Source organism: Lampetra fluviatilis, chromosome 18 (genome assembly GCF_964198595.1).
Source record: "Lampetra fluviatilis chromosome 18, kcLamFluv1.1, whole genome shotgun sequence".
NCBI lineage: Eukaryota > Metazoa > Chordata > Hyperoartia > Petromyzontiformes > Petromyzontidae > Lampetra > Lampetra fluviatilis.
The window spans coordinates 9,889,946-9,902,386 of record NC_136292.1 but is presented as its reverse complement, the minus strand read 5'-3'; the positions used below and the strand labels follow the sequence as shown (position 1 = coordinate 9,902,386).

At 46.7% G+C, this 12,441-nt stretch overlaps 1 long non-coding RNA gene across 1 annotated transcript in view; it reads right to left on the bottom strand.

The window, feature by feature from the left end:
- LOC144937211 (uncharacterized) overlaps positions 1-12,441 on the bottom strand; it is a 52,576-nt gene that overhangs the window by 13,897 nt on the left and 26,238 nt on the right. Inside the window, exons 3-5 of the long non-coding RNA XR_013637595.1 lie at positions 2,189-2,549; positions 1,081-1,292; positions 599-703 (exon numbers count right to left, since the gene is read on the bottom strand). This is a non-coding gene — a long non-coding RNA (uncharacterized LOC144937211). The remainder of the gene's footprint in view (positions 1-598; positions 704-1,080; positions 1,293-2,188; positions 2,550-12,441) is intronic.

Genomic DNA, 12,441 nt, shown 5'->3' with positions numbered 1-12,441 from the left:
AATGGTATGAAGTAAAATGAAGAAGACAGCTCACGTTCAGACAAGGTGGGGAAGGAGTTTTATACTCTTAGTTCTTTCGGTAAAGTCACGTAGGTAAAAAATGAAATTAAAATTAATAAAAATAAAACAATAAAATCACGACATTTCGGAGGCAACACAAGTCTCCGTCATCAGGTGGGACCGTCACAGCCAGATTTGCTGCATCAAGTGAGGGATGGATTCAAGATGCAAGCTCTTAAATACCAGTTAAGGGGGGAGGAGAGGAGGAGGAGCTTATCAGAATGTGGTAGCCAATGAATGGAACGTATCGGGAAGGGGGGCTAAAAGAGGGCACGGGGGTACTCGTGAGCGTGGGCGTGGACGTGTTTGTGCGCAAGTCACTGTGGATGCACCTGATGACGGAGACTTGTGTTGCCTCCGAAACGTCGTGATTTTATTGTTTTATTTTTATTAATTTTAATTTCATTTTTTACCTACGTGACTTTACCAAAAGAACTAAGAGTATGAATCCTTGCAGTCACAAAAGCTTCAAATCTAGAAGGAGTTTTAGCCAAAGACTTGCTATTTTGTAGAGGACTAAATAAGAATACATAGTCACCTCATACTGGTCTGTTGTAATATCCAGAGTCTCCGCAGAGGCAGAAAGCCGCGGCTTGATCTTCTTGTTGAAGATTCTTTTGTAGCACTGGTCAGTTGTTTCACTCTACATTCAGCACATAACACAGGGCACATTGGCAGAGATTGAAGGAAAGGCCAGCTCTGCCAACAATGGGTAGGTATTTCAATGTTTCCAACTAATATATCTATATATAGAATCATTCATGAGCGTAACTAAGTTTCTGTGGTCTCAATTTGTGGCCGTGAGCACTTTCCGAAGACTTTAGCTAAATTATTGCATTATTGTATGAAGGGAATAATAATGGGCTGGTGTCAAGGGTAAGATTTTGGCTTGGGCCTGTTACTTAAATGGTATTAATTTTGCAGCATAATCTTTTCATGGTAAGTCACTTTTCCACGATTTGTGGGGGGTGGGGGGTCAATGTCTGCCCGCTCATTCGCACTTGCGTTCGTGATTCCTACCATGCCCAGGTTTGGACCTTGGAAGCTGTAGTCTGGGGACCGCAAGGTTGGCGTGTAGATGTCGGTGTCGTAGGGGTCGGCCAGCAGGCCGTCCACAGACCCTCGGCGCAGCCGCAGGCCCGTCTTGTACTTGTCTGACATCTGCAGGAGCCTCATGGCGTCCTCCCTCTTCATGTCCTTGAAGTAAATGGTCGCCGACACAATCTGGTCTCCTGCATGCACAAGGGAGAGAGGGAGGGCAATATCTTTGTTGATTTAATGTTGCCTGCACATTTTTTATCATGCTAATTGCTCTTAGTAGCCTGCTGCCTGGTGGACGATTTAAACGCTGAGCGCTGCACCCTAACGAACGCGACCCTGGTCTACGACAATCTCGCGTCAGTCTCAGCAGGCGCTTGAGTTTTATTTTTGTAGGACAGTCGGGAAGGCTCACTCCGACTGCCAGGACCTAGGAGCCTGTGGCCCAACCACGAGACTGAAATTGATGTTGGAGGGGGCGGGGCAAATTGGGGGGGAGGGGCCAGGGCCATCAGAGGGAGGGGCCAAAACTGACATGTGGAGGGTGGGGCCATCTGGGAATAAGCATTGACCCAGTTGGTTAGATTTAACCCTTGTTTGTAATATGTGTTTCCATCTATTCATAATAATAACAACAACATATATGTCAATCAATAAATAAGTCCTTGTACTTTCATTACAAGTTCAAATGACTGATGTCGATGGAGAGCGCCAAGGAGATGAGAACAATACAATTATATCTCGAAAAACACTGTGAGAACACAGATGTGCACTGATGCACAAAGGAACGCGCCTGCCTCTAAAGCAGAAACTCTTAGATATCTGATTTGAAAATAGTAAAATAAACATTCAAAGCCTGTGCCACAAAAATTGTGCCCGAATGATGAGCTTCAATTTACTGTTCCATGACTCTTGTTGGTGAGAAGTGACACAGAGAGAGAGAGAGGTGATGGCGCTCTCCATAAGCCAAGCACAAAACGCCCCCCTCCACCCGCCACCCCCTCCACCCCACCTTGCCATAGCGCCAGCAAAAAATATCACTCTGGAAACAGCTGGCTTCTCGGTGGGACGTGGAACCTTCCCGGCTCACCTTCGTTGACTTGCAAGTGCTGCCGCAGAGAGTCCTTCTGCACATCCTTGATGAAGATGCCATCCTGTCCGCGGTCCTCGATAGAGAAGTCGTCGGATGTGAGCCCCTGGCTCTTGTCCAGGACCACGCTGTGTTCCTCCATGCTGGCTTCTTTTGACGGCAGGCGTACACGTTTCACGCCTCCTCGCCGTGAGCCTCTCTCAGTTCTCTCTTTGTCTTGTGTGCGTGTGTATTTCTGAAATGTTCAGTTGCGTGCCTTCAAACGTTTCACGCCCGCCCACCTCTCGAGTATGGCCTGTTGTCGCTTGGTTTTCTCACGTCGCCGTTATTCAAACGGAGCTCATGGTCGACTGAAGTTTACCTGTTTGAAAAGGAGACAATGACAACGATTAGTAGGGTGACATTTATTAAATCAGATGTGCGCACCTAATGCTGAAATACACATTCAAGTAATATTTTGTAACATCTAGCTTTCAAATATGGACATAGCCACTGTATGTATGTTGAACTTTTTTCGCACTGTACGTAGCCGACTGTGCTAATCGGAGGTGACGGCATTTATTATCGTACAGGTATTTTAAAGCGACGTGTAATTTTGTCTCTACGGTGAAACTATAAAAATAATTGGCGTCCACGTGGGGTTTGCTTTTCGCGGATCCTCAAATTTTTGACGCACAGCGGTAATAAACTTAAAATGTTGGCGGAAAATAAATTGCGGCGTTCGCAAAAATTCAGGAGCCAGTTGCTTCACGACTCCTGAGTGGCCAATCCCCAAAAACAAACGTGGATTATTGTATGGGGTACAATTGTTTTATTCACATACACTGTATATATAATATATGTATACGGTCATCACCACGATTGTGTGCTTTTCGAAAATAGTAGCCATGCTCTACTACTAAACTATCGAATATTTTTTTTATTTCACTCTGGTAAGGCCCACTCAGCTATGTAGCCCTCTTTCTGTAGCAACCTGGCTATCACAGATGATAGCTCAATAAAGTGCTGTCAGATGCGTTTCTGCAGCCATCTGCAACGCTCTCTTCCTTCCCATATTAGGAAGCCACTGGAGCTATGCACGATCAAATCTAGATTTAAAACTCATTTCTTTCGAACTGCTTTTCTGTGTTTAGTTTGTTGTCTCTCCCCCCGCACCTCTAATTATCAGGATTGGCTACGTATGGTGCAAAAAAAGTTCAACATACACATACGCATACAAGTGGCTTATGATGTGGAAATTTATAGCAGTCAAATACTCAAAGCGCATGTTTCTCAATGTGGAGGGAAATACCGGAGGACCCGGAGAAAAATCCACACGACCACGGTTTGAGAGAGACACGCAAACTCCAAACATAAAACAGGCGTCAAGGGTCGCAATCGAACCCGCGACCTCCTGCATACCAGGCGAGGCAGAAAACATCTCGCTAGTGCTTCTCGATGCAGGTGTGTGTCACCTGCGTGGCTCCCCCCCAGCTTTTATCCCCCCCCCCCCACCAGCTGGGCCAGTAACAGCAGGCTCAGGTGTAGGATAGAAGAGAGATCACTCCGAGAACCCCGAGTGTTTCAGAGGTCTCTCGGTTGAAAACATCAAAAGCCGCCCGTGCGAGCAAGCGGCATTGTTTTCGATAAAAAAACTGCAAAACGAAAGGCTAACTATGTGCACTGGTCCGTGTACACGCTACACTTGTACACACGGCGGGGGGCTATCGTGCAATTCATTTAAAAAACACGCACGCACCGTTCTGTTGAGCACTTAAGGCTTCACCGTCCGTACATCTTCTGTTATCGACGATGCAGCCGACTGCGTGAGTACTTCTGTCAACTTGTACGCCACACTTATGGTAGTCAAGATATTTATTTTAATTAAAAAAAAAGTGTTTTTGGTGAAAATGCAAACGTAAATATTTAACCGCTTACATGAATATGTTGCACGCTGGGAGGAGCAGCAGAGGGCAGTGCAGCATACCAGCTATTGTTGGACAGTCCTGGTTGGTATGCTTTCACGTTTTTGCTCCCCCGCCCCTACCTTCAACCAACCCAACGTGGTGAAGTATACTGTTAGGTTTTTTCGGTAAAGTCACGTAGGTAAAAATAAAATAAAAATTAATTAAAGTAATAATAGAAATATAACAAAATAATAAATCACGACGTTTCGGAGGCAACACAAGTCTCCGTCTTCAGGTGGAACCCTCACAGCACAATTGCTGTATCAAGTAAAGAGAGAAGTCCCAAAAGACCCGACCTTATATATATATACTGGTTAAGGGGGGGGGGGGGAGCCAGGGTGAAGTATGGTCTAAAAAAACCCCAGAACTCGCACGGCACGGAAAGGCCTGCAACCAGCGGTAGCGTGACGGAAATAGCTAAATACAGTCATACCCCGATTTACGTCTCCCGTCGTCACTTTATTATTAACACCGCTACCCGATGTGCGTCGCCTAAACCCCACGCTTACGTCGCTGACAGCATCGCCATCCGTCCTTTCTCGTTATCCACCGCCTCTCAGCCTTCGCCTCCACCACCTTCGCTGCAAATCGCTCTGATTTATGTCGTTTAGATATTTGTCGTCGCGCGTTTCAGGAACGGATCCCCGACGCAAACTAAATTTTTATTTTTATTTTGGCATGTAAGGCCCACTGAGCTATTAGCTCTTTTACAGAAGCGACCTGGCAACAATTCAGAAATTGTGGCTTATCGTGTGGAGATTCATAGCAGGAGCCAAATACTCTAAACGCACGTTGATTCTAAATATGTCGGGAAGCAACGAAGGACACGGAGAAAAATCCACGCGACCACGGGGAGAACATGCAAACTCCGAATATACAGCAGGCATTAGCACCGGGATCAAACCCACAACCTCATGTATACCAGGTGAGGTAGATAACATCCCGCCACCATAAAGATATACATTTGAACACATGCTTACATCCCCATGCATATTCGTACACATACAAATATCATTGTTGTTGCGTGGAATGTACATATGACTGCATGATCTTTCACCAGCTGAAATCATCTCAACTGGCAAAACCAGCTCCCTCTTGCAGAAATTCCTTTGCGAGGGGTGTGCGCGGCCACAAGGCTTTTTTGTCATAGATTCCATTCATATAATGCCATGAACCCACACACCCATGAGCAAACCCCCATGAAAATCCAGTTGGGTGAGACGATCCGGTGATCTTACAGTTGTCACGACCCAACCCCTTTATCGTGTGGCCGTATGAGCCACAGGCACTTTGGTGTGACTACTATTAATAATAACCACGAGGAATTTCTAATGTGCTCTAGAGCTCGGCGATGGTTGCTTTCGCGGGTTGTACCGCTCCACATATCTGGAGCTCCTTTACTTCAGGCTGAGCAAAACTACGGGAGGCCTGGGAACCAGGTTCAGATATCGCCCCAACACTGATGCTAGCCATGACTGGGAATCGAACTCGGGTAATTGGATACATAGCAAAAGATAAAGATCCCCCAATATTGTATAGCCTTTAACAGATTGTTGGAGCAAGTGCTGCGAGTGAGCACCTATTAAGTGCCAGATCAGCACACGAGGGGGTGGGTGGCTAACAGCACACCCCAGCCGCCTTCATGTCCGCAGTGCTGATGTTTACACACTGCACCGTGTACTCATTCACTGCTGAGACGATCTAGGTAAGGCCCAGGACCGGTTCAAATATCACGCGCCACTGATGACAACTTCCTGAACAGGCTCCCAGCGTGTGCATTGAAACTTCAAAAACGTGTCGGGGAGCTACACGAACAACTTAATTCATAAATGCGGCGGCGGTTTTTCCATGTGGCAGCGTCGCAGACGTTAATTATTTAGCGGAGTTTAGCACCTGCAAACCTTCGGTTCGTATTGCAGATTAGCTGGCGCAGAAGCCTCTCCGTGCTCATCTGACATGTGCCGGCACAATGGACCTTTTGTCGGGGTCAATGCCATTTTGCGCCTTTAAACATCATGGAGTGTCTTGTAAGCAAGCGGGCGAGTGGAGGTTTTTTGTGTACATTTTTTAAATGTCACCTTTTGGTTCTCGCTTAATCGTTGCACCACGCCGTTTTATGGAAACAGCAACAACAAATAATGACCGTGAAGATGTGTGAAGTGTACCTTTTCAAAGAAAAGAGCGAGATAGATATTTTTGGAAGTAAATGTTCAATATTGTCATGCCACTGGTTTTTTATCAGGGATCAGTTTTGTATTGTTTTGTTGATAATGTTTTCTGCGTGTTTTATTTGTTGAATTGAAGGTAATCTTACTTCCCTTTCAAATGTACTGGTAAATTAAGGAAACTGTTCCAATTCCCATAATTGATACGGAGCCCGGTTGTCCCTTGAGGGAGACTTTTAGTCCCAACTCCAGGAAAACTCGGCTTATTGCGGGATGATGTGGTGGACCCGATAAACTCCAACTAAAAACTACTTTCTTATTTACCAGGTATGGCCTACTGAGGTATAGAGCTCTTTTTCAGAAGCGACCTGGCCACAAACGATAGCTCACAATGAAGTGGCTTATCATCGTGTGGAAATAAATAGCAGCCAAATACTCCAAACGCCTGTTTTTAAATGTGGAGGGAAAAACCGGAGGACCTGGAGAAAAATCCACGCCATCACGGGGAGAGAGACACGCATAATCAAATATACAGGCGTCAGGGGTGGGTTCCAACCCATGACCGCCTGTCTACCAGGCGAGGTAGTTAACATCTCGCCACCACGGTGGGGTCGCTTCGGCACATGATTCTATCAGTGGCGGCTCGTGACATGTCCACTAGGTGGGGCTGTTGTGAGTGACCGCTGAAAACATGGTGTTCTAATTCAGAAAAACCTCGTCACGTTATTGGCCTTCCCATGAAAGTGCTAAAACTGTCTTATCTACCAACGATGGGCATTCATAAACAACACGAAACAAAACAACAAAGCACTCAAATGCTGTCCCCATGACCCTCACGTCCACACCACACAACCACTTTGACACTGCCAAAAGCCTAGGGCGTGTAGGCCGTCACCTGCCATATTTGTACAGTGCGACCTCGCGTCGTGACGTCGTCTCTCATCACAGCCACGGGCGCCTTTTCACCGCCCTGAATGGGTCTCAAACGGCGTGGCTACAACACGAGAAGCTCGTCGCAAGGAACGAAATGGACATCTCTCACTCGGATGCCTTCACAGCTCCCTTGAGACTGCCCCGAGGCACAAGTCAGACTGTGGTGCTGCAGCGGTTCATAATATGGCAATTCACTTTGAAAGAATATTTCTTTTTTTTTAAACACAACAAAGATTTTATAGAAAAGTATTTTCTTCTTGGTTCTTTCGGTAAAGTCACGTAGAAGGGAAATAATAAAATAATAAAAATAAAACATAATAAAATACAATTCTCGTCCGCAGGTGAATAACAGGTCTATCGGAAAGACAGCGTCTGAATGAACACCACCAAGCTTGTCAAGGCGCCCTTCCTCCTCTAACTCAACTTAAATATACGCTGCCAAGCTTGGTGGTGTTCATTCAGACGCTGTCTTTCCGACAGACTTGTTCTTCACCTAAGGACGGCTGCTTGCGTTGTGGCCGAAACGTGTGAGAATTGTATTTTATTGTTTAATTTGTTTTATTTTATTATTTCCCTTCTACGTGACTTTACCGAAAGAACCAAGAAGATGAATCCCTGCAGTCACGAAAGCTTTAAATCGAAAAGTATTTTTTATTAGAAATGTTTTTTCTCATCTCCATCGGCTTGGTGGGGTGGCACCCCAACGGCCCAAGTGGACGTAGCGCGCCTGATCGAGATGCTATCAGCAAATGTACTGCATGTAAACACAGAAAGGCCTTCGTACTTCATGCTGTGTGTGTGCTAACCACTATTTCACCACTCCTCCTACGTCTTGCTCATGTAGACACAGGTGTAAAATGGTAATTGTGTTGTAAGGCGGGCCCTCACTGTGTGATTGAAACACATACACATTCTCACCCGAAGCCAAACACTCCAACACTGTCAGCGCAAAATGTTCTCAGAAACCCACCCTGGTCACAAATAGCATTTCTTAAGTGGCTCACGGCTGTGCATTCAGTGTTGTCTCAATAAACTGACCGTGACATTAAATGTATGCGTCACGTAAATGTGACCGGCGGTCGAGCAGATGAGCGTTTGGCTGCCCATTGCAGAGGTTCGCGGTTTGACCCTGGCAGTCGCCCGGGTTGAAACGACATGCAGGTCTATTAGACACATTCCTGCGGAGGGAGTTGGTAGGAACGTTGGGTTGCTCGGTCAATGGCCAGGGTCAACGGCGGCGTGGTGTATTCCGCAAATATGGTCGAATGTGAGGGCGGGCACAAGCCGGCGTGAGTAGGTTAAACGTTGAGTTTTATAAGGGCACTACGGGGTGACCAGCCCCTCCCCACCCAGCCCCACCCCTCCCACTCGGCCCCTCCCCACCCTCCCCTCCCCACCCAGCCCCTCCCCACCCTCCCCTCTCCACCCAGCCCCACCCCTCCCATTTTTGGATGCACGATGGACGGATACAATAATCCCCTGTGGGCTGGTGTAACCAGGATGTTCCTACCAGTACCATAAGAATACAATACCATCCGCTTCACACTGGGTGGTAATATCCCGATAATTTATTCGACAACAGAGGAGAGGCCACGCGTGCTGGCAGCGCAGTCAAAGTTTGCCTATATCTGAAACATGGCCCCGCAAATTACCCATGGTGATTGGGCACACACAAAGCAATATTTGCTCCCTGCTGCGAAAGTTAGCAGGACCGTGCTGAAAAAAAAGTAGAATATATAAATGGTAGAATTTTTAATAGACGAAAAATTTGGAAGAGTGGTGGTGGAATGGTGCTTTGAAGTTTGGCGACCTAAGTGTGATGATGCCCTGTCGTAGCTGGCATCAGTGTTGAGTGATACAGTACTGGACCTGGATCATCCCATACCGTTGCCAACTCGCACTGACCAACGTGGTGAAGTATGCTCAAACAATCACTGCTGCTGACAGCGTGGGGAGGCCGTCGTTCAACAATACTGATAATTATAAAAATATCCCGGGATGCAATAAAATGAGTGTTTTGGCTTGTGCGAGGAAACCAGTGTATCGACAAAAATGTCCACATATGTGAGGCAGTGACGTGCGGTGAGGTCAATGGCTGGGGAGGCACTGGCTATTGTTAGAGCCAGATTCACACACTGAGGGTGGCGTGTCCTCACTGAGGGGGCGTGGCCTCACTGAGGGAGCGTGGTCTCACTGAGGGGGCGTGTCCTCACTGAGGGGGGCGTGTTAGACACGTCCCCCCCAGTGAGGCAGATGTGATAGCTGCCTCCCCTGGTGCTTTTTCATTGCAGTTTCATGACGAGACCAGCGAGCCCAAATATCTTTATACACATACGTGAGATAAGTTACCTGGAGTATGGAAGGCGAGGACATGTAATGATGGGGTCTACAAACATTACATTGGTGACATACTGAGATAGTAACAGGCACGCGCTTATTGCCCGCGCTCCATCCGGTTACTGAGGGGTTGCGCAATCAGAGGGGAGGCTGAGCTCGCCGCTGCCTCACCTCTCGTCTCTTCCTGTATTTGCAGCGGAGCTCCGCAAATTTGGCGATTTTGACTATAAAAATTATTGGAATCGTACAGAAATTACATTTATAACACAGATCAGTGGAAAAATCTTAATATTTATTTCATTTGATTATTATTTTTTTACTTTTCGTAACAGCTATTTTCATTGGAGTATGGCAGGTGAGGCTCTGCCTCCCCTGCCCCCACCTGACCGCACGTCCCTGGTGTGAGGATAACACTCAAGCGTCCCTCACAGATGGATACAATGTTTTTTTTCTGCTTCATTGCCATCGTCTGGCTACGTTGCAGCTCTGGGGCTTCGGGAGTTCTGCAAATGTGTCCGATCTCCCAACCCTTCCGTCTCCGCCCAAAAATGCAACGTCGCCTTCTCGCGACTGACCCCCACGTGCGAGGTGGGGGGACACACACGTGAGAGGTTCTCTCAATAGCAGCAGCAGCAACAACAACAAAACGAACAAAAGAAAAAATGCCCGCGGCTTCAAGATGTCGCACATCCTCATCAAAGGAGTTCGCATTTGCTGATGGGATGCCGCCCATCCCACGGCCGCGCAGCAAAATGAAAACGTTTTAAATTTTAAATGTTTGGAAAAAAAGCGATGTACGCAATTGCATGGCAAATTCATGAGCCGCGGCCTGTGTTGGTTATTTATTTAAATTGTTTACCTTTTTTCGGCTTCACGAGCACGGATGCAGCGTGGTAAGGTCGTGTGCGATAACGGGCGTGTGACAAAAGCCGACCAAGGGATCATTTGAAAAAAATATAGAGTTCCAATCGGGGTTGGAATACACGAGTGTAAAATGTAAGCAATGTAAACCAGTTTGTTTCACAATAGAAAAATGAATACTTGTTATGGAAGACATCTGGCCAGCGTGTAAGAGTAGGCCAAATAGCCTTTAGGGGGGGCGAGGAGTCTCCGTAGCTGCTACGTCGAGTGGAGAACCTTCCTGTCAACAGTGGCGTGAAGTAGAAATTGCAGGACTGCCAATGTACCCCTTGTTTGGGCTACTATACGTGTCACAAATCACCGCCCACCACCCCTCACAATTCAAGGAATGAATGCAATTCAAGAATGCGATTATTTTCCAAAACAGATAAAGTACTTTTTCTTTTTTTACATTCTGGTGACTATAACGGCCTCTAGTGGCTGCAGGGGCCATGCGAACTCGTCACGTATGACGGAGTTCTTCACTTTCGCCGATAAGGCATCATCAGTGTGAGGGCCGCAGCACATTTGTAACGATTGGGGGTTTGACAGCGCGATGATGATGGGAGGTGTTGTCACGTGTTGTTGTTGTGTTTTGTGGGGGGCTGCGCGTCAGGGGCCGCCAGTATCAAAAGAACAACACCGATCTTTGCACACGCGATTTCATACCTGTCCCGTGAGCTTGAGAATAAAAAATTAACCCGTAAAAACAAAGTTTTTCACTATAAATCCTTTATATGTGTGGCGGCTAGAGTCCTCTCGTCCTCTGGCTTGAGATGGCTGCCACCTATGGGTCAGATGATTGCCTGCCACCATTAAGCAATTGGTAATTAAATATAATTTATTTTTTCCTAAGAAGTGTAAAATTTTGGAAAAAAAATTTCACGAAAATAAATTGTCACGCACAACGAGTCTGTGTGCAAAATGTCAGCTCGATTGGATCACGGGAAGTGGGTTAAAAAACGACCGAAAAATTTGCACGGTCGTAAGTGCGCAAGCAAGCAAGCAAGTGAACTTAATATAAAGGATTTAAAAATTCATCGTGAATCATTCTGTCCCGACTAGTTATCACAGTCATGGTGTATAGGTACGTCAGAATGTATGGTAATGGTAAATGCACAGCCTTGCAATTCCCAACGCCGCTGCTCGTGTAAGGGCCTCCACTCGAGGGAGTTATCGATAGCCTCCACTTGAGCGCACGTTGGCCTACTCTTCCATACTGGTCATAAGTCTTGGCAGTGGTGGGAGTACCCACATTTTACCCCACCACACACGACCTGCCGATACAGCTGCGGTGTGCCCATTTCAACTACTGATACTGCTGACAGGACAGACGCAAGGACGTAATTCGCCAATCATATAGATTATAGAGAGGGTGCTTCAAATGAAAGAATAGCCTAAAATTAGGCCAAGGTGGGCTATTCAAAGCCTTTTGTCAGCAATGTTTGCATGTAACTTGCAACATTGTTCCAAATTAGATGTCCGAGCGCGTGTCCACATTCACGTCGTTGGGAAATAGACGTGTAGCAATAATAACTTGCCCATCCATCTCGGTGATTCACATTTGAACCATTTCGTCGTTCAGCGAAGTAAATAGCGACGCGCTCAGTTGTGCGTTTGGTTTGAGAGCCACCGATGAGCACGGTTGGCTATGTACGGTGCGAAAGAAGTTCAATGTGCACACGTACACGACAACGCTTTAAACCATAGAACGCGTTGGATGCGTTTGATGTATATTGTCGAAGCAAGTAAAAAGTTCCATTGTGCACGAGATTTAATGCGTTTATTCGATCTGTCCGCCGATGTCGCCTTGCCTGTGAAGTACCGGTGAAGACGCTGGACACCCAGGTTGAGGCACACGTATATTTATTTTCAGCTTATCGGTACAGGACAACACTAGAGGGGGTAGCGGCCCCCTCACCCGGATAACTGGGGATACCCCCTAGCTAATCTCACCTATCCCCAAGTCCTC